General features: G+C 44.8%; 1 protein-coding gene and 1 long non-coding RNA gene across 9 annotated transcripts in view; one reads left to right on the top strand and one right to left on the bottom strand.

Annotated features, from left to right (window-relative positions):
* The window catches only part of ZHX3 (zinc fingers and homeoboxes 3), a 126,833-nt gene that overhangs the window by 3,900 nt on the left and 100,342 nt on the right, over window positions 1-22,591 (top strand). For 5 of the 8 annotated variants that reach the window (XM_036321896.1, XM_036321894.1, XM_036321893.1 and 2 more), the window contains exon 1: window positions 15,286-15,418. The exons of 1 other annotated variant lie outside the window; for it this stretch is intronic. The gene's annotated coding sequence lies outside the window, so the exon portion shown is untranslated. Of the gene's footprint in view, window positions 1-5,674; window positions 6,115-7,019; window positions 7,127-15,285; window positions 15,419-22,591 lie in introns of those variants that run through there. 2 more of the 8 variants (XM_036321891.1, XM_036321890.1) reach the window with 2 other exon arrangements.
* Window positions 10,277-14,964, bottom strand: LOC118662896. The gene is made up of 3 exons (XR_004969922.1): window positions 14,188-14,964; window positions 12,795-12,893; window positions 10,277-11,330 (listed from the first exon to the last, which is right to left on the bottom strand). It is a non-coding gene; the product is annotated as an uncharacterized LOC118662896 (long non-coding RNA).

The following is a 22,591-nucleotide window of genomic DNA, read 5'->3' as shown; positions in this document are numbered from 1 at the left end:
CAGGGGGACTCCGGGAGCCAGGCCTTCCCCCACCTCTAGATCCAAGCTGCTTCTGCCCTCACAACATCTGCAAAGATTCAGACCCCTATCGCAGCAGTGGGCAGGTGCGTGGGTCCAAAGCTGGAGTCACGGGGCCAAAGCTAATACATTCTGAGGGTTGAGGAAGCAGAGGCGCCCCCGCTGGCCCCGCCCTCCTGACCCCGCCCCCTGCCGCAGGCCAGAGGAAGCCAGGCTCTGGGCCCCGGGCCAGGGAATCCTGGGCTGGAGGGCAGGAGACTTCTGTGCTGTTCCCTACTTCTTCTAAAGAAGCCTCCGGTGCCAGCCTGGCCAGGTTGCCTGGCAGCGTGGGCTGTGGCTGGGCAGGTCCTGGCTCCAACTGTCCTTCCCAGAAAAACGTCAGTTTGACCGAAACCTTTTGGAACCAGCTCGTGATTTGCAGCCTAGGGAAGAATACGGAAAGATCATGAAGCATTGCATGAAGTGGAGCTTTCTGTGCATCTAACGTCCCTGTAGGACTTACCAGCTGCCCCATGAACTTGACCTTCAGCAAAGGAACCTTCTATTCCTCTTCTTATTTGAGGATACCCTCTGCTCCCCACTCTGCGTCTGGCATTCAGGACCATGCCTCATTATGCTTTCCAATTCAAGGAGGGTCTAGCATGGTGCTCTTCATTTAAATATATGTTCAAAAATATTGTTTAGGGAGGATCAATTTATGCTCAGCCTTGAATTTTAAGTAGATGGAGGATATACAGGAGAGCCAGCGGCAGCCTAAGTGGGTGGAAGTGGTGAATGAAGGCATGGATACTGGAGCGAAAGTGAGTACAAGCAGATAGCCTGCCTGGCCTGGAATATGGGGCAAAACCGTGGGCATTGAGGAACAACTGATGTTTGTTGAGCAGGAGAGTGACATAATATTGCTAGTCGTTGTACTAGATCCCAGCTCCATTTTTACTTCCTCAGGGAAGCCTTCAGTGGCTGACAGCCTTTAAGGTGACCCTCTGTATCCCTGCCTCCTGGTCTCCATGCCTTTGTGTTATCCCTACCTTTTGAGTGTGGGCGGGACCTGTAACTTGATTTTAACCAATAGAATATGGCAGGGGTGCCAGCTGTTACTCCCATGATTATGTTACAGACTAGCTCTGGAAACTCTCCATGCTGACTTGATGGCGTAAACAGCCAGGTTTAGGAAGCTCACAAGGAGCTATGGTGGTCTCTAGAAGCTGTGGCAGCCTCCAGCAAAAATCTAGAGTCCTTAGTCCTATAGTCACAAGAAAATGAACCCAGCCAGCAACCTGCGTGAGCTTGGAAGTAATTTTTCCCCAGTTCAGCCTCCAAATGAGAATGCAGCCTGGCTGTGACCTTGATTACAGCCTTGTGAGTCCCAAAGCAGAAGACCCAACTAAGCCATGCTCAGACTCCTGACTCATAGAAGTAGTAAGATAATCCTACATAATAAAAGGCTAATATGCAAATTGACCAAACAGCAGAACAACCGGTCGCTGTGATGTGCACTGACCACCAGGGGGCAGATGCTCAATACAGGAGATGCCCCCTGGTGGTCAGTGTGCTCCCACAGGGGGAGCATGGCTCAGCCAGAAGCCAGGCTCACAGCTGCCGAGTGCAGTGGTGATGGCAGGAGCCTCTCCCGGCAGCGCTAAGGATGTCCAACTAATGGTTTAGGCCTGCTCCCTGGAGCCGTCAGTCGGACATTCCCCGAGGGCTCCCAGACTGTGAGAGGGTGCAGGCAGGCTGAGGGAACCCCCCCCCCCCACAGTGCACAAATTTCGTGCACTGGGCCTCTAGTACATGTATGTTGTTCAAAATTTCTAAGTTTTGGGTGATTTGTTACACAGTAATAGCTAATTAATACACCTTCTGGCTCGATTGACTTTCCCTTACATAGGCTCTCATAGAATTATGTGTCTTTTCATCTTAGTGTTTTATGTGGGCCTTATATATACCATTCAGTGAAAGCTATGTCTTCACAAGGGCACTTTTTGCTCATCACTGTAACCTGAGGCCTCACTTGGTGCCTGGTACACAAAAGGAGACCCACAATAAGTATTAGTGGCATGTGTAAGTGAGTGAATGCTCTTATTTGAAGTTTATAACAAGCAAGCTGGTGAAGTAGGAACCATTGTTATACATGAAGAAAAGAAAACCAGTTATTAACTTATACTTACAAATATGCTGAGCAAAATCTTATCCTATACTGAATAAAATTTTGGCTATGCATGCCACCCTATCCTAATTTTTGGTGTGATCCAAGAATAATTTAAATAATTTGGGAGCAGTGAGCAATTGCATAATTGCATGGTATGACATCCTTTATGTAGTATTGTATTTTCTCAAAAGCACAACTATCCCAAAATAATTCTGGGCCCCTTTGGTTTTTCCAAAGGCTTCTCTTATCTCTCACTTAAATCATTCTTCGGAAACTCCTGCCCTGTGATGTCCTTTTCTAGCACTGCCAGACCCTCATCTGCCAATGCTTTGTAATTCCAGCTGTTCCCAGCATCACTCTCATTGACTTCATACAATTCTATGTCTTTGGCAAGACTTCTTTCTACACAGCAGTGAGCAGCTACGACTTAGATGTACACACAACAGCCTGGATAGAATTTAGGGAATCAAGTGGGGAAAATAGTAACAGATTTAAAGCTCCATACTTGGCGCCCGAACAGGGACCCCTAAGTAAGCCCTATTCTCGGGATGGATAGGACTCCACCATAGGAAGAGGGTGGATAGTCTTCGCCGACTCCGTCCACACCTTTGGGAAGCCCTGGAACAGGATTCCCCTAGGTAAGCCCCCCCCACTGAGAACCCCCACATTCGGGACGGATAGGACTCCACCAGGGTACTGCAGACCCCCCTATAGAGGATAAGTAGGGTAAGAAGGTGGATAGTACAGAACTTAGATTGAGAAGATGTGCCATACTGAGTCCAAAGAAAGAAGACTCTGTATTGATTCTTAAATTGAGAAGATGTGCCATACTGAGTCTAAAGAAAAAAAGACTCTGTATTGATCTTTTAACACATATGCTTGCTAGCAGAGGAATTAAGGTTACTCCTAGTCAGACAAAACGTTTTATACAAGAAATATGTCCATGCTTTTCTGAGGAAGGAAAGGTAAATGTAATGGCATGGGAGAAGGTAGGCCCAAGGAGCCTTATCCTTAACCCCACTGCAGCCTTTCCACCCTGGGAAAGTGCAGGATTGGCAAGCTTTCCCTGGGGTGATAGATCAGGACTCAGGTAATAGCAGAAAGCGCCAATCCTACTCTTAAAATGGATACAAGAGAGCATTTGGGGTTTTTCTTTTTAATGCCCGCTTTTAAAAAATAAAAAAGGGGGAATTTGCCGGGAGCCAGTCCATGCTTGCTGTTTCAAGGGACCTGGCATATATGGCATACTGTTCTTAATATGTTTGCTCACCTTCTTGGCACTATGTGTTTTAACCAAGGTCTCTGAGAAAGGTTGTTTCCCCAGGTAGGGATTTTCCCCTGAAGTTAGGGAGGGAATAAAACCTCTTAACTAGTGCCAGGTGGGTAATTAATCACTTTAACTACGAACAATCATGCTTAAGCTACATAATCTTTACTCCCTGGAATGGAGATAAGAAACGCCCTAACCTTTGTAATAGAGATTGATAGGATTGAATCAACTGGTATAAATACAGATGTAAAAAGACAGCAAGAGACAGAACTTAGAATACAGAGCTTAGAATACAACTCAGACGACAGAACCAGGAGGCACAGAACCTCCACAGAACGTTCTCTAGAGACAGAAGAACTTCGCTGGAGAGAACATGGCAAAAGATCCTGGACAGAAACTGGCCTCAGAACCTAGAGACAGAATCTAGCGAGAGAACATGGCAAAAGATCCTGAACTGAACCTGACTACAGAAATTGGCAAGAGAACCTGACTAGAACCTGGTGACTGAACCTGGCTGGAGAACCTGGACAGAACCTGGCTGGAGAACCTAGCGAGGGAACATGGCTACAGAACCTGGCTGGAGAACCTGGAGAACCTAGCAAGACAACATGGATACAGAACCTGGCTAGAGATCCGAAGCAGAACCTCTCTGGAGATCCAGACCAGAACTTGGCTGGAGATCCTGGCTGGAGATCCTGGCTAGGCTGCTGATCAACTGAACGCTGTCTCCGTGTCCTTCCTTCTTCGCCGACTCCGTCCACACCTTTGGGAACCCCTGGACCCGCTGGGGTTGGACCCCGGCACATACTTTCCCAGTTTTATTGAGGTCTGACTGGCGTTCAGTAAACCACACACGTTTAAAGTGTGCGTTTGAGTTTTGGCAGGTGTAGATACCCCTGAAACCATTGCCACACTCAGCAGTTTCATTTTGTACTCCTCTTGCATCAGACTCTCAGAGGTCAGAGCCACCTGACAGTGGGACGCTGTTAAAACCAAAGTCAGTTCTGGTTAGATCTCTGCTCAAAACCCGCCAGTGGTTCCCAGTCTCCACCTCCCACCTCTCTGCTGTCATCTCCCACTCAGCTCCCTCTCACTGCCTGCAGCCGCCACATTCACCTCCTGGTTGGTTCTCAAGCACACCAGGCACACTGGCCCCTCTGCCCTGGCGGTTTCCTCTACCCAGAATGCTCTTTCCCTGGACACCCACATGGCTCACTCCCCCACCACCTCCAGATGACTCAGATGTCACCTTTCTACCCTGAACCCTTCCATCCACCTTTCCCTGTTCTAATCTTTTCTGGTAGCCCTATCACCTTTTCAGATGCTACCTAATTTACTAATTTATGGTATTTAGTGTTTGTGGGTCTTCCCCCAGGAGAATGTAGTCCTCGGGGTGACAAGACATTGGATCTGTCTGCACCTTTCTATTCTCAGAATGGTATCTGGCACAGAGTAGGTCTCCAGTCAAGATTAGTGAGTAAATATCTGCATCTCTGATGGTCTTGCCTCTGCCTTGAAGTCTCCCTTGCTGCTGTCTGTCTCCCCTGGCCTCTCTCCAGGTGATACGGCCCCTGCTCAGGTGGTATGACTTGTTGCTGGTATCTGTTTGATTCAGTAGGTTGCCAGTGTTTTGTTTGTGTGTTGTTTTTTTTAATATATTTTTATTGATTTCAGAGAGGAAGGGAGGGGGAAAGAGAAATAAAAACATCAATGATGAGAGAAAATCATTGATTGGCTGCCTCCTGTATGCCCCCCACTGGGGATCGAGCCCACAACCCAGGCATGTGCCCTTGACCAGGATCGAACCTGGGACCCTTCAGTCCACAGGCTGAACCTCTATCCACTGAGCCAAACCAGCCAGGGCAGTTGCCAGTGTTTTGACCTCAGTGTCCCCACAAAGTCTCCAGCAGGTGTGAAATACTAAATTCCAGCCTTTTTTTTTTTTTTTTTTTTTTTTTTAGGGGCAAAAGGGTAAAAAGGAAGGGGTGAGGAGAAGGGAGCTGCTGAGGGTAGCAATGGCAGAGCAGAGAGGGTGGAGAGAGAAGACAGTCATGGATTTCCCTGGGGCCCCCGCCCAGTCATTTCCAAGCTGCTCAGAGGAGTGGCCAGCAGTGGGTGAGGGTTGTGTGCCACATGGCAAACAACCCATTGAGTCATGGGGCACCCAGCCACACTGCTTTGTAGAGTTTGGTGTGTGGATTATTTTTGTTTTTTGCAGCCCAGCTGTCTGTGTAATGACTTCCTTCCCCGCAGCCTGTTCACTGAGGTGTTCCTGAGCGACCAGCTGGGTCGCTGCATTCCTGGCTGCTTCAAACCTTGGCCAAGCCCTGAGACCCAGCTCCCTCCTGTAGGTGGACCTTTGAAGGCTGCCAGGGCGTGCCCTGAAAGACAGGCTATAGAGCTCCTTTCTCTAACCTGCACCCGTCCCTCAAAACAGGACAAAAAAAAAACAAGTAAAAAATAAAGACATTTCATTTGTTACACACTTGTGGAATGGCCACAGCCAGGTGCCTGAAGAATTCTTCGTCACAACCATGAGGACGCTACCAAATTGAAGGGGGATGCCATGGACCTAAGTCCTTGACCTCTGTCTTGTTGCAGCAGGAAAGGGTCAGAAACTCAAGTGAAGAGACTGGGACCCTCCCGGCAGCGGGCTGCAGGGGGAAACTTGACTCGGGTATGTTGTTCAGCAACCTCATTCCTTGAACTGTATTTTGAAGAAAGTTTGCTTAGATACATGATGACAAGGAGGAGGTTATTTATGACTAGAGGCCCGGTGCACAAAAATTCCTGCACTGGAGCAGGGGGCGGTCCCTCAGCCCAGCCTGTGCCTTCTCACAGTCTCGGAGTCCTCAGGGGATGTCCTACTGACGGCTTAGGCCTGCTCCGCACACTGTGCAGATACCCATGAAAACATCACCACAATCAAGATAATAAATATATGCATTACCCTTCTCTCCTAGTGTGAATAGATCTATGTGTATTAAAATGAACAGATATTTAACAACTAATGTTCAGTTTTTATAAAGTTCAACCGGCCCAGCTGGCATGGCTCAGTGATTGAGCATTGACCTATGAACCAGGAGGTCAAGGTTTAATTCCCAGTCAGGGCACATGCCCAGGTTGTGGCTTGATCCCTAGTAGGGGGCATGCGGAGGCAGCCAATCAATGATTCTTTCTCATCATTGATGTTTCTATCTATCTCTCCCTCTCCCTTCCTCTCTGAAATCAATAAAAATATATTTTAAAGAAAGAAAATGAAATGTATTAAAAAATGAAAATTTAAAAATAATCAGCAACAAAGGGGAAAAAAATCCCACAAAAATATTCACAGCACAATTTCCTGAGATGCTAACAACATAAGGTTTAGCGGTGAACTGACTCATACCTGTGCATTCTCCCCTTTGTTATTGCCCGAGACATGCATGATTGATCATACAGGTATCAGCATGAAAGGATTGTCGGGTCGAGAAGTGAATTGTTTGAGGTTTGTCTGTACTTCGCATTTTTTGTTATTGTTATTTCAAAACTATTTTGACTATTCTTTTTAAAAACTATTTTCTGACATTTGCTGGACGACAGAAATAAGGTTGATTTGGGGATAGTATTGAATTGGCAACCCAGAAGAGGGCCTTCATCAGAACTCGACCATGTGGCACCCCGATCTCAGACGTCCAACCTCCAGAACTGTGAGAAATACATTTTTATTGTTGACAAGACCCAGTTTGTGGTATTTCATGATAGCAGCCAGACTAAGATGGTCATTTATTGGTCCTAAAAGTTTAAGATTTCTTAGGATTTCCTATCTCCACTATCATGTTATCTTTGAATAAAGACAGTTTTACTTTTTTTTCTTTATGACTTTTTTTTCCCTTGCCTCACAGTCCTGGCTTGGATATAGAGTAAAATGTTGATTAGAGGTGGTGACAGCTGCTCTCCTTGCTCTGTTCTGACCTTAGGGAGGAAAGTGTTCAATATTTTACCATTAAGGACGATGTTAGCTCCACCTTTGGTGTTTTTGTTTCCCCCCCTATATTTCCTGTATCAAATTGAGGAAGTTCTATTCCTAGGTTGCTAAAAGTTTTTGATTGTGAATAGGTATTGAATTTTAGCAAGTACTTTTTAAAATCATCTATTTAGATGATCAAATTATTTTTTTTAGCCCTAACTGGTTTGGCTCAGTGGATAGAGCATCAGCCTGCGGACTGAAGGGTCCCAGGTTCGATTCTGGTCAAGGGCATGTACCTGGGTTGTGGGCACATGCCCAGTAGGGGGCGTGCAAGAGGCAGCTGAATCGATGTTTCTCTCTCATTGATGTTTCTAACTCTGTATCCCTCTCCCTCTCCCTTCCTCTCTGTAAAAAATCAATAAAATATATTTTTTTAAAAATTATTTTTTATTTTATTATGTTAAAGTGTTTGGTTGATTTTAAAATGTTAAACGGATTTGCCTTTCTGGGACAAACTCCACTTGGTTTTTATTTATTATCCTTTTTATTTATGCTGTATTTGATTTGCTAACATTTTGTTTAAGGTTGTTGTATTTATGATCATGAAAGATACTAGACTGTGGTATTATCTCTTGTCATATTCTTGCCAAGTTTTGGTAGTAGGATTATGCTGACCTTATAAATTGGGAATTGTTCCCTTATTTTCTTATAGAATTTGTATAAGGTAGGTAATATTTCTTATTTAAATGTTAGCTATATTTCCATTTTTAATTTTTCAATCTATATGTCCTTAAAGTGAGTTTCTTATAAATTTTGCATAGTTGAGTCTTTTTGTTTGTGTAATTCAGCCTGTCAAACTTTTTCTTTTTATTAAGTATTTAGCCCACTTACATTTAACATAATTAAAGGTCTGGTTCCAAATCATTTACCGCTATAATCTTATTTGTCTTTTATTTGTACTACCTGGTGTTTGTTCCTGTTTTTCTCACTTCTTTTGGATATATTATTGTTTCATTTTATCTTCTCCATTTGATTTTGTTTTGTTTTGTTGATCGTCACCCAAGGATATTTTTCCTTTGATTTTTAGAGAGAGTGGAAGAGAGGGGAGAGACAGAGAGAGGGAAACAGTGATGTGAGAGGGACACATGAATTGGTTGCCTCTCAAATGCACCCCATTTGGGGTGCGGATTGAGCCTGCAACCAAAGTGCTTGCCCTTGACCAGGAATCAAACCCGTGACCGTTCAGTCTTCTATCCACTGAGCCAAACTGTCTAGGGCTCCATTTAATTTTTCTAAAAAACTGTTGTAAAATACACATAACAAACCCTGGCCAATGTGGCTCAGTTGGATGAGTGCCGTCCTATACACTTAGAGGTCACCAGTTTGATTCCCAGTGGGGGGCACATGCTCAGGTTGTGGGCTCAATCCCCAGTAGGGAGTGTGCAGGAGCTAGCCAATTGCTGTTTCTCTCTCTCATGGATGTTTCTCTCTCTCCCCCTCCTCCCCCTCTCTCTCTCTCTAAAGTCAATAAAAGCATAAAAAAATAAAATACACGTAACAAAATGTGCCATTGTAGCCATTTTAAGTGTACAGTTCACTAGCTTTAAGTAACTCCCACTCCAGTGCAGCCGTCTCCAGAGTACTTTCCATCTCGCTAGCACAACTGAAACTCTGTCTCCACTAAACAAGAACTGCCCACTCCTCCCCACATCCCAGCTCCTGGCAACTACCACTTTATTTTTTGTTTCTATCAATTTGACTACTTTAGATATAGGTATACCTTTATTTCACTAGGCTTTATTGTGCTTTGCAGATATTGCTTTTTTTTTTTTTTTTTTTTTTTTTTTTTTTTTACAAATTAAAAGACCCTCCACAAGCAAAAAGATTGACTCATAGAAATCTCAGATAATGGTTAGCATTTTTTTTTTTTTAGCAATAAAGTATTTTTAAATTAAGATCTATACACTGGTGTTTTTTTTTTTAGATGTAATGCTATTGCACACTTAATAGGCTACAGGATAGTGTAAACATAACTTTTATATGAACTGGGAAACCAAAAAGATTCATTGCTATATTCACTTTATCGTGGTGGTTGGAAACTGAACCCATAATATCTCTGAGGTATGCCTGTAATTCATATAAATGGAGCGGTAGGGTATTTGTATTTTGTGACTCATTTATTTTTATTTTGTGTGCGTGACTGACTTATTTCACTTAGCTTCATGTCTTTAAAGTTCATCTATGTTGTAGTATATGTCAGAACTTTCTTCCTTTAAAGGCTGAGTAACATTCCACTGCATGAGTATGTTACATTTTGTTTTTTCATTCGTCTATTGATGGGCATTTGAGCTGCTCCCACATTTTGGCTATTTTGAATAATGTTGCTTTGGACATGAGTGTACACATATCTCTTTGAAGCCTTGCTTTCAATTTCTTTTCCACTGGAATGTTAGATAAACCATTTTTATGTTTTTAATGCTTACTTTAGAGATTATGATATACACCCGTACTTATTGCAGCATAACTTGAATTAGTATTTTACAATTTTCCCAACAATGTAAGAACCTCATAACAGTATAATTATCTTTATTGCTTCTACCTTCTATGATATTTCTGTCATATTGTTTACTTTTATGTGTTACAAATCTCAAAATACATTGTGATTGCTTTAAATAGTAATTATTTTAAAGTTAAAGTAGTTTTCCACATATTTATCCACATATATACTGTTTCCTGTGATCTTCATTTTGTCCTATAGTTCTGTGTTTCCACCTAGAATTGTTTTTCTTTGACTTGAAAATCTGGTAGTGCAGGCTTGCCAGCATTAAATTCTCCAAGGTTTTCATCCCCCCCGCCCCCGCCCCCCCGCCCGGATCTCATGGTACCCGGCACAATGTAAGATTTATGTTGTTGATTATTTGACCAATATCTGCCCTACTTATTAGGCTGTAAGCTCCATGAAGGTCTCTGGTTTTATTCACTGTTGCATATCCAGAACCTAACAGAGGGTCAGGGACATGGTAGGTGCACAATACATATTTATTGGAGAGCAGTGGGTGGGGACAGACAATGCCTTGAGCTTGGAGAGCTCAGGGACATTCAAACTCGTCTCTGGTCCAGCAGAAACTGCATATTTAGAAAATAAGATGTGATTCCAGATCCCACCCTGTGTTAGGATGGGGGTCCTGGGCTGGGCTGTCCATAGAGGCAGGAGGACCCCAGCTGTGAGTGCTAGCAGAAGACAGGCTCTGACATCAGGCCTCATCCTGGTCCTTCTCTGTGCTGTGCCTGCGTCCTGATACTCATTCTTGATAAGGAACTGGCATATAAATCAGGTAGAATTCTCAGCTTCTCTTCCTGCACGTGTTCATAGCTCAGACTCTTTCCCACCTGCGAGTTAATGGCACTGGCTACTACTCAGAAGTATGCAGTGAACAGTCATAGTTGGAATGCTTTTGGTTTCAACTATAAGAGAATCCAAGTCAAATGAGAATCGATGCTAAAGGGAATTTATTGACTTATGCAGCTTTATTGGGTAGATGGATTCAGGTAAGCCTTGATCGGCACCCAAGCTCTGTTTCTCTTCAGTTCATCTGCCCTTTCCTTTTCCATGCATTGGTGTCATCATTAGGCTGACCCTCTTCCTGGTCACAAAGTAGCTGCCAGCAGCAAATAGCTCCTTACTGCCATCCAGGGAGACAGTGGAGGTTTTATGCAACTATTGCAATGAGGTAAATATTGGGTACTGATAGATGTAGGCCAGGGTAAGAGGGCTATCGCTAGAGCGACCAATACAAGGTGCATGAGATTACTTCAACTGGCTTAGGGTCCACACCCATGTGGGAGATGAGGGTCCCTCCCACTCAGATTGTCTTGCTGTACAATGGGGGGTGAGATAGACTGGATGTTAGGAAGATGCATCTCTCGGGATAGGCTGGGTTTTGCTGTGATAACAAACAAGCACAATTTTTTTTTTTTTAATAACAGCAAAGGTTTATTTCTTGCTAATACTACATATCCACTGTGGGTCATCTAGGGGCATTATTCCACGTTTTCTCACTCCAGGACCTAGGCTGATGGAACTACAACTATCTCAAGCATTGTCTTTTGCTGTTACTGAGGGAAAGAGAAAACAAAAAATAGCCTACTAGCTCCTAAAATGTGGGTCCAGGAGTGATATACTTCTACTCATACTTTATTGACCATCATAAAAGTAAGTGACATGGCCACTCCTGACTCACCGATGTAAAGAAGTACAATCCTAACAGGTGTCTCACAAGCGAACCCAAAAATCTTTGGTGGCTGGCATTAATATAAACTACCACAGGAGGCCATCAGAATACCCACTACAGAGGACTTATGGAGACCACCCCAGTTTCTGTCCACTTTTTGTTGGGAAAAGAACAACTTCCTGCTTTGATTGCTGCCTATAGAGGCCTCCCTACTAAGCAGAAATCAGAAACTCAATAATCAGCTCCTGTGTCACAATCAAATGTCTCCCAGATGTTTTTCCATTATGTGAAATTAATGGTTCTATGAGGGAGTGCTATTAAGATATCTCCTCAACCCCAAACAATTCCTTTTTTGTGGTCCTGATCCACAGCGGTGGGTTCCTGGTGAACTAGGAGGGGGCACCTGACTCAAGTTGGGGCAATGAGAGCCTCTTTTCTGGGATTTGGAAATTGGAACAATTAGGGATTTTTAGTCTCTCTCTGGAATTGTCATGTACTTGGGAGTGGCTGGCAGACATATGTCCATTTTATTATCATGAATCAGAGAAAACAAGTTTGCAGAGAGATGGTCCTACTGGTAACCCTTGCTCTACTTCTAATTCATCCAGAAGTCCAGCTGGGTTCTTGCCCTTGGCCTGAGAGAACCACCCTCCTGCCCCCACCCCAAGCTTTAAGTTATCCTTTTATTTTCCTTAAACTGGCCTGATGGGTAACTGGTACTCGCAGCCAGTAAACATCTAATGAAAAATGCTCTTTGCTTCTGGGCCCTGACATAAAAAAAAAAGTCACAGGTGTAGCTCACTCCAATAAAACGGAGCTCAGGTTATAACTCGATTGCATCAACTATACTTCTGACAGTTTCTTTCCCGCTTGAGAAAGCTCATCAGAATGTGAGTGAGTGCAGGTGACATTATAGGAACCACCTGGAATCTTCTTAAATTATTTAAAAAATAATAATTTGCCTCCTTGGGTAAATGAGATTTGTGACAAACCTCCCAACACTGGTTTTACGTGCATGCTGTTTCCTCTGCCTGGAGTCTCCTCCTCCTCATCTCTTTAGAACCAGCCTAATGTCACCTCCTCTGGGAAGCCTTTCCACACTCTCTTATGTAGTATTAATTATGTCCTTCTCTCTACTTCCCAAAGCAGTGTGCATATCCATAGAGCGTGACATACTTTCTTCCAGAAGCGCTTCTTTACATGTCTGTCTCCTCCAAAATACTGAGTTCTCAGTGGTCGGAAGAGTGCCTCCTTTACCTCTGCATCCCACAGGGCCTGGGTCAGAATACATGCTCAGATAAGCCGGTTGAGTAAATGGAGTCCTTTGGAACAACACATTCCATATATACTTTCATTCAACAAATATTTATTGAGTGCTTGAGCATGTCAGGCCATGTTGCAGATGCTGGAATATAAAGTTCGTGCCCTTGGGACATTACAGATGATATTCAGGTCATGTCAGGCCATGCTCCAGATGCTAGAACACAAAGTTCCTGCCCTTGGGACATTACAGATGATATTCAGGTCATAAGGGCCATGAGGAAAAATAAAGCAGGATGAGGAAAGAGAGAGTGATGGGGGTTGGGACTTGATATTTTAGTAGAGTGGTCTGGGAGGTCTTTCTGGGGAGTTGATTTAAATATATATATATAATTGATTTTAGAGAAAAAGGAAGGGAGAGGGAGAGAAACAGAAACATCTAAGAAAGAGAACATTTATCGGCTGCCTCCTGTAGGCCTCTTACTGGGGATTGAGCACAAAACTGGGACATGTGCTCTGACCAGGAATCGAACCCGTGAGCTCTTGGTGCATGGGTCAGCATTCAGCCAACTCAGCCACACCAGCCTGCCTGGGGAGATGACTTTTGAGTAGATATTTGGAGTAAGGATGCATGCCTTTTTGATATCTTGGAGGGAAGAAATACCAAGGGCAAAGGTGCTGAGGTGAAAGTGGCCTGCATGTTCTAGGAGCAGGAAGGAGGCTGGTGTGGCTGGAATGGAGTGAGGGGGTGGATTGGATGGAGACGGAGAGTGCTGGGGAGTGGAGGGGTGCAGTCACATAGAATCTTGAAGGTCCTTGAAAAAAAGACTTTGGTTTTTGCTCTGAGTGAGGTGGGAAGCCATTGAAGGCTTTAGAGGAGAACTATGTTTTGACTTAGGTTTCAACAGAATCCCTCTGGCTGCTTGAGAACAAGCAGCCATGAGAGCAGAGTGAATTCAGGGAGAGCAGGTAGCAGGTTATTGCAATACTCCAGGAAAGAGAAGATGAGGGTACTGTAGGGAGAGCTGACAAGCTTTGCTGCTAGATTGCGTGTGGGATGTGATACAAGAGACCAGTCAAGGATGATTCCAATGGTTTGTCCTGAGCCACCAGGAGGAGGAACTGACATTCATTGAGGTGGGGAAGACTGTGAAAGGAGCAAGCTGAGGAGCAGTTTTCAGTTTGGCATTGTACATGTCAAGTTTGACATATTGCTCAGCCCTTGTGTGTGTGTGGGTGAGGGGCAAAAGTAGGTTTACAGTTCATACAGAAAAATACATAATACAAAAATAAATTTTCGCATACTCACTACTTTGGCCCACCTTCGTATATGTTGACTGGTTTTCAGGCGCTGAAAATTGCAAGTAAACTAAAGTTAAAGCCAGCCTTATTTATTCAACAACAGGCACTGTGTGGAAAACTTGACCTGTGCTGCTATTTAATCCTTTCAACCATTCCTATTGGCTTCGTTACTAATATTTTCATAGCTCCTTTACGGAGGAGAGATTAAGTAGCATGTCCCGAGTCACTCTACCAACTATTCATCTGCTGGTATAATGCAGATCTGGGATTCCAACCCAGTTAGTCAGGCTGCAGAGCTCTTGCTGTTTATTAATCACTAGATCCTAGAGGTGGGGACCACTTCCTGAGCACATTTGCTGCAGACTTGGGCTCTATAACAAACACGGTGCCTGGAGCATGTGAGGAAATCTCAGGAAAAGGCCCACTCCCATCCCAGGTGTTACAGGTTACACAACCGAAGCTGTGAAGAAGGGCCAGCATTATTCTATGAGGGGGCTCATTGATGCTTTCAAGTTTCAAGTCCCTGAAAATGTAACGTTAGGAAAGCAGTGATGAGGAGTTGTTGTCCCGTTTAGGAAACAGAAGAGTTTCAAAACTGCCGTGACGTGCCTGTGGGTGGGATGAAAAAAAGACGGAGTCCCAAGGTGACGCGTGCTGGGAAACACTGGACGGGGGGTGGGGGAGAGGGCGGAGACGGCCTCTGGCCCCTGCCCACATCCTTTTCAAAGTGTAGCTTGGTGTGGCCTTCCTTAGCTGGTCCTCCAGAAAGACCAGGATATGGAATACAAAAGCCGGTAACCTCTGGGGCCGCAGCATCCGCCCCTGTCCCCTTCTTCACCAACCCCCTCAAGTTCCACGCGGGGCAGAGCGGGACCGCAGCCCGCGCATGCGCCCGGGGCAAGGTCTGGTCCCGGGTACGTCAGGGGGCTCGCGCTCCATGGAAGCCCCGCCCACCGGCGCCAGAGGCGACTTGGGCGGGGGGCCTCGGGCCACGCCCCCAACCGAGCCGAGCGGGACCGAGCGGAGCCGAGCGTCTCCGAGTACGGCCGAGCCGAGCCGAGCGGCCGGGAGTCGGTTAGTGCAGCTGCGTCCCCGCCGCTCAGCAGTCTGCGGCTCCGGCGTCGCCGCCGCCTCAGCCGGGCCTGCGACGGCCGGCCGGGCGGCCGCCAGGAGAAAGGCCCAGAGCGCGGTGAGAGCCGCCCGGCCGCGGGCGCCGCCGCCGTCGCCGCCGCTGCCAGGTGAGCGCCTGCCGCGGCCCGCCGGCCCGCCGGCCCGTGTGTCCCCGCGACTGTCAGTTCCCGTGTCTGTGTGTGTCTCTGCCTGTCAGCCCCCTGTGTCTGCGCGAGCTCCTTCCCGCCACGTCTGACCCCCCGGCCCTGCCCGCAGTGTCCGCGTACCCCTCCCGCCTGCTGCCCCACTCTTACTGTCAGCCGCCAGCACCTCCATGCTGGGAGGCCCCGCCCCTTCCCCCCGAAGCCCCGCCCTTCGCCCATCTGTCATCACCCCCTCCCCCAGCTTCAGGCTCGGGCGTCCTGGGGGCGTGGGGTGCCACCGCTCCTAGGGTTCAGTGTAGCTCAGGTCGGCCAGACAGTTGCGAAAGGAGCAACGAGGGGGGTGTGGAGGGAAAGTGGGGGTCCGAAGATGCCCGCCCTCCCGCCCGTGTGAGGGTGCGTGTCCGAGGGTGCCCCGGGGGGGCGACACGTGCGCCCGAGAGCAGGGAAGGGAGTGCGGGCACGGCCTGACTGACGGGAGGCGGAGATGCTGGGAGGTCAGAGCCACTTGCTCCGACTCCCGCCGGCCCGCGTGTCCTGCGGGGAAGGCCCGGCCACTGCCTCTGGTCTAAAGAGCGCCAGTTCGACTAGGGAGGCAGATGAATCCGGACTCGACCCGCTGGGGTACAGTAGGATCCTGAATCCTGGAACCCTGGTTGGGCCTCGCGAAGACAGAAAACCCGGGCGCCGCGTTCCCGGGTGCCGCGCGTGGCGTGTGAGGTGTTGGGGGCCAGTGAGACCTTCCCGGTTTGGGATTTTCATTCAGAGAAGACTGTTGAACGTGATGGAGTGGTGGGTGGGATGTGGCGCCCAGGTGCAAAGTGTTTGAGAGCCCGAGTCACTTTGAGTTGAGTGTGCATTTCTGAGGAGTGATTGTCCTGAGTTTGTGCCCTGGGAGAAACTGTTAAATGATAGGGGGGCGGGGATAAAGGAGTAGGGAGGGCATATACTCTTTTCTGTTTTAAATTATGTGGACACATAGTAATTTACTCATGAGACCCCCACTTATCCTTGCTTTAAAAAAGGAGTCCTGTAGTTTCCATTTATGCACATTCTTTTTTATTTAAATATATTTTATTGAAATTTTTACAGAGAGGAAGGGAGAGGAATAGAGAGTTGGAAACATCAATGAGAGAGAGACATCGATCAGCTGCCTCCTGCACACCCCCCACTGGGGATGTACCTGCAACCAAGGTACATGCCCTTGATCAGAATCGAACCCGGGACCCGTCAGTCCCCAGTCGGATGCTCTATCCACTGAGCCAAACCAGTTAGGACTATACACATTCTTGTATATTGTTATCTTGATGCTCTTTATTTGTAGTAACCTAGTATTGCAATATTTCAAAACTAAGAGAAAATGCGTCCTAAAACAATTTGGTATTTTGCTGGAGAATTCTCAATCACGGGGAAAGAACCCAAAGTACACTTCATTAGCTGGAACAACTTATTCTGGCTTAATTTGTTTCTAAGAGACATACAGTGGAAAAATCCAGAAGCAGCAAAATAGTACCAAAGAGTCTTAAGAAATTAATGAAAAGGGCTTTCTATTGCTGCCCTGGAAAGATGGTAATCAAAGTTGCTTTAGAGGACAGAGCTACTACCTATACTAATAAAAGCCAAAAGCCTAGGTGGTCCTCATGCCCTCACGGGATACCCTCACATCATCACAAGATGGCCACCCTCACATTGTCACAAGATGTCTGCCACAAGGTGGCCACCACAATATGGCCAGCAGGGGAGGGCAGTTGGGGGCCATCTGGCTGTCAGAGGAGAGGTTAGGGGGCAATCAGGCAGGCAGGCAGGCAGGCGAGTGGTTAGGAGCCAGCAGTCCTGGATTGTGAGAGGGATGTCCGAACTGCCGGCAGTTGGACATCGCCTGAGGGGTCCCAGATTGGAGAGAGTGCAGGCTGGGCAGAGGGACACCCCCCTTCCCATGCACGAATTTCATGCACCAGGCCTCTAGTGTAATGATAAACATATTAACCAAGTTGGTTTTGTGACCTTGATACATTGAACAGCACTTGATTTGTGCAGTGCTTCATTACAGGCAAACATTGAATAGAAAGTCGAGTAATTTTTGGAGAAAATGTTTCCCATGCTTTATTTATTTTTTCCCCATAATTAAAATTTGAGACTAAGGCAGTCTCACAGTGGGAGTGCTCCCTCCCCCCTTAAGATAACATTTAAATTTTCAAAAGTAATTCATGTGTAAGGCAGAAAACTAGAAAAACCAAAACCTAAGAAAAAAATCACAATCCCACAAACCATAGTAAATCACAGTATTTATCTTTTTAGTTTTTTGTTCCTATGTGTATTTTTTTACAAAATGCTACCATACTATAAGATTGTATTTTTGCATTTTTTTAAAACTTATAAATAGATTGAGAGATATCTCCTTGTTTTGTTTTTATGAGTAAGAACTTGTGTTCCCTTTGTGATCTTTTTAAAAAGTTAGAACCTCTGTTAGAGCACTCTAATAGCTTCTCATTTTAAAGTAAAATCTGAAGTTCTTGCCTGTCAGGCTATCTCCTGTCTTCACTTTCAGCCATGCTGGATGGTTCTCTTTGCTATGCCTTAAAAACTTCAAGCATACCCTAGGCTCAATGACTTTGCACTTGCTGTTCCTCTATCTAGAACTCTGTTCCCTGGATAGCATGGTGCTGACCTCAAGTCTCTGCTCAGGTATAACCATCAGGCTTTCCCTGATCATTGTGGGTAATATACACTTCATTCTCCAGCCCTCCTTCAACTCACTTTACTTATTTATCTTCATAGCACTTACACCACTTGGCAAATACATATGTATTTACTAGTTTTATTGGCTCCCCCATTAACCCTAAATGTGAGACTTTTTCACTGATGTAACCTCAGGGCCCAGAATAGCACCTGACACTTATGGGTACTTTATCAATATTTTGTTGAATGAATGCTCATTATCCATCAATTCATGTGACCTTCCTGGTAGCTTCCTAGGCTTTTACATAGCTACATCATGAAATGGAATAACAATCCCTTACAAGTCAGGCTAGTCCTCTCCTTATCTGAACAGAAGAATTTTACAAAGTGAGTCTTATGATTGTAAAAAAGAATTTCAGTCTTGATTTAATTTCACAATGACGGAAAGGAACAGTTTTGGCAAATGTTACTGACTTTCCTTCTTATACATCATCCCTTGTGAAACATTGGAAATCTTTTAAACATATAAAGTATCCCAGTTATGTTTACAACTATGATTTCAATTTGATAGTTCTTAGTGACAGTATAAGCCTCAAGAGCATGGTGAGTTTTTGGGTTAACAAATACCCAGAGATATAATTACAGCATTTATGTGTTTTCATTTGAGGAGTAGCTGTTATATTTACACATTTTTCCTGGCAAGTCTATCCTTTTCAGCTCCTTGCTTATCAGTTTTTGGATGGCCGGGAGAGTACACTTAAGTTTTTTAACATTTTTTTTTTTTAGGGTTTTTCTTTTTTTTTTTTTTAATTAAATCTTTATTGTTCAGATTATTATATTTGTTCCGCTTTTTTCCCCCCATAACTCCCCTCCTCCCAGCTCCCGCCCCACCCTCCGCCCTCACTCCCCACCCACTGTCCTCATCCATAGGTGCACGATTTTTGTCCAGTCTCTTCCCGCATCTCCCACACCCCTTTCCCCCCCAAGAATAGTCAGTCCATTCCCTTTCTATGTCCCTGATTCTATTATGATCACCAGATTATTTATTCACTTGATTCTTACATTCACTTGTTGATAGATGCATGTTTGTTGTTCATAATTTGTATCTTTACCTTTTTCTTCTTCTTCCTCTTCTTAAAGGATACCTTTCAGCATTTCATATAATACTGGTTTGGTGGTGATGAACTCCTTTAGCTTTTCCTTATCTGTGAAGCTCTTTATCTGACCTTCAATTCTGAATGATATCTTTGCTGGATAAAGTAATCTTGGTTGTAGGTTCTTGGTATTCATCACTTTGAATATTTCTTGCCACTCCCTTCTGGCCTGCAAAGTTTCTGTTGAGAAATCAGCTGACAGTCGTATGGGTATTCCCTTGTAGGTAACTGAGTTTCTTTCTCTTGCTGCTTTTAAGATTCTCTCTTTGTCTTTTGCTCTTGGCATTTTAATTATGATGTGTCTTGGTGTAGTTTTTTAACATTTTAAAATAAAATAAATTCTTGATCTCTTGAGCATTTTATACCTCTCATATGACTCTTGAACTGTTTGAAAGGACCAGTTTCATCTTTCAGGATGAAAAGGCATTGATAATAAAACATATAATTGCATTTTTCTGCAATTGTATCTTAAAGTAGAATTGTATCTTAAGGTAAAATGTTTACAGAGAGGACACAGTGTGAGAGTTTTTAAAGCCTTGAATTTCAAGTAGTGAGTTTTTGAAAAAAAAATCTTATTTTTGCTCTTAAGGAAAAGGATACTTCTGAATATAGTCTAAACAGAGAACTTAAAAAATTTTTTTCTTATGCTTCCGATATACAGAAACTTTCGGGAAAAATCCAAAATGAATTTTTTTTTCTTTTAAAAGCCTAAAGGTAATATGTTAAGAATTTATTTTTAATTTTTCTGTGTGTTTTTAACATTGCTACGATTAGTGTTAGATTACCAACCTGATTTATTATTTCTCCTCTTTTCTCATTTGATTACCTCCCTTCTCTGATCATATTCTCTCCCTAAGTGATCTCATCTGTTCCCAGGATTTAATACCCTCTGGATGCAGATGACTCCCTCAGTTACACCCCCCGCCTGGACCTTTTTCTGGTTCCAGACTTGCATTTTCAACTACCTCCTTCCTGTTATCTCTACTTGCTTGCCTCACAGTGATCTCAAAATTCACACATATCCAACATTGATCTCTCAGTCTTCCTCTTAAACTTCCAAATTAGTATTCCTCATTCCTGGCCCCTTCCTCCCCTCTCCCCAGCCTTCCCTGTTTCATTGTCATTACTGTTCACTCAGTGTTCAGGCCAGAAAATCATCATTGATTCTTCCTGATTCCTCACTCCACATTCAATCCATCCGTGTGGCCTAGTCTACAGAATAGCGCAAATCCTCTATTCCCTCCACCCTCCTAATCTATCCACCATCTTCTCTCAGCTGGGTGACTGCCTCTACCTGTTACCTGGTCTCTCCTAACTTCCACTTTTACCTTCTTCTACCCCATTCTCCCCTCTACAGCAGGGTGATCCTACTAAAAATCTAAACCAGATCACATTAGCTTCTTGCTTAGAGGCTTACCACTGCGCTTAGCCCACATCCACACTTCTTACTCAGAGATGTCAGGCCTTGTCTCCTGCTCTACCTCCTCTCCAGCTTGCCATGCTTGTATCAGGTTGGAGCACTGTCAGTTCCTCAAATATGCCAAGTCCCTCTACAGACCCTTCCCTCTGCCCCGCACTCCCTCCTCCGCCCCCCTCTTCTCATAGAGCCTTCTCAAACATTGAGGGGCCTGTCCTGATCACCACTTCTATAGTAACTCCCCACTGCCCCTTCTCTCAGTACATGTGCATTTCCTACTTAGCCAAAATTCCAAGTATCCTATATAATAAAAGCCCAGCGACTATAACAGCAGAACGACTGGAATGACCGCTTGACCAGTCACTATGAGGTGCACTGACCACCTCTTGGTCCTTTTCCCCTGGCCAGCAGTCTCTGATCGCCGATGGCAAACAGAGACCAGGGGTAGGTGGCAGGGGATGCAGGTGGCACCAGGCCAAGGCCCCCGCCCTGCTGATCGCCCCACACACAGAGGGCCACTGGCAGTGGGGGTGGGACCAGTGTGTGGCTGACCTCTCGGACCCTCCCCCAGCTGTCCGGCTCCCATTGCTGGATGGCGAACGGAGAACCTGAGTGGGTGGCTGCTGGCAGCCAGAGAAGATGGCCCTGATCACAGGCTAGACCTGGGGACCATACCTGCACATGATTTTGTGCACTGGGCCTCTAGTTTCATTTATATGTGTGTTTTCTTCTTTATTGTCTACTCCCCTGATAGACACAAGATCTATGAGGCAGGGGAAACCTTGGATTGTTGATGGTACAGTTCTGGCACCCCGTGCTCTGCTTAGAATCCAGTAGATGCAGGACCTTGACCCCTTTTGAACAATATTAATATTATAACAACTAACTTTTTTTGAGACTTACTTTGTGCCAGGTCCATTACTAAGGTGTGTTCATGCATATCTCTAAATATCTGGGAGAACCCTTAACTAAGGTAGTGATGGTTATTTCATTAGCATTTCTATTTTTAGTTGAGAAATTTGAGCTTAGAGAAGTTAATTTTAAAAAATATATTTTAAAATTGATTTTAGAGAGGAAGAAAGAGAGAGATAGAAGCATCAATGATGAGAGAGAATCATTGATCTGCTGCCTCCTGCACGCCCCCTACTGGGGATCAAGCCCGCAACCCCGGGCATGTGCCCTGACTGGCAATCGAACCTCGACCTCCTGGTTCATAGGTTGATGCTCAACCACTGAGCCACGCTGGCCAGGCGAGAAGTTAAGTAATTTTTAAAGTTACATAGCTAACAAAGTGCTGGAGCTAAGATTTGAATCTACATAATCTGACTATAAAAATCTCTCTCTCACTCATTATGCTTTCTAATATGTATGGAGTAGAAATGAATGAATAGGAAATATGCCATAATATTAATATTTGATGATTCCTCGTCATTTTGTTTCTAAGCATACATTGGAGTATAAAAAATAAGAATGCTTGGGTTGGGATTTTGCATTTCCTGGGAAGTTTCTGATAATAACCACTCTGCCAAAGCACATAGATTAGTTTGTATTCAGGCTCTGTGTTTTAATTTTACCTTTGCCACTTTCCAGCTGAAAACCCTTGAGCAAATTACTTAACATATCTAAGTCTGTCTTTTCAGTTATAAATGGAGAAAAAGAATAATTCTTATCTCACAGGGTCATTGTGAGGAGCATAATTATACACACAAAAAACCCAATCAGTGTTAGCTATTAATATTATAAGAAGGGAATAAAAGCCCCCTCCCCTCCAAAAAAAGACTTGTGTAGCCCCATCAACAAATTACAGTTTGGGTAAGTGTGACAAAAAGATCATAACAATATTACCTCACTGACTCTGGTTTTGAATTTATTAAAATTATCAGGGAATTA

This window comes from Myotis myotis, unplaced genomic scaffold, assembly GCF_014108235.1.
Source record: "Myotis myotis isolate mMyoMyo1 unplaced genomic scaffold, mMyoMyo1.p scaffold_m19_p_9, whole genome shotgun sequence".
Classification (NCBI taxonomy): Eukaryota; Metazoa; Chordata; class Mammalia; order Chiroptera; family Vespertilionidae; genus Myotis; species Myotis myotis.
Note: the sequence above shows the minus strand (reverse complement) of the source record. Positions and strands in the feature narration are given on the sequence as shown.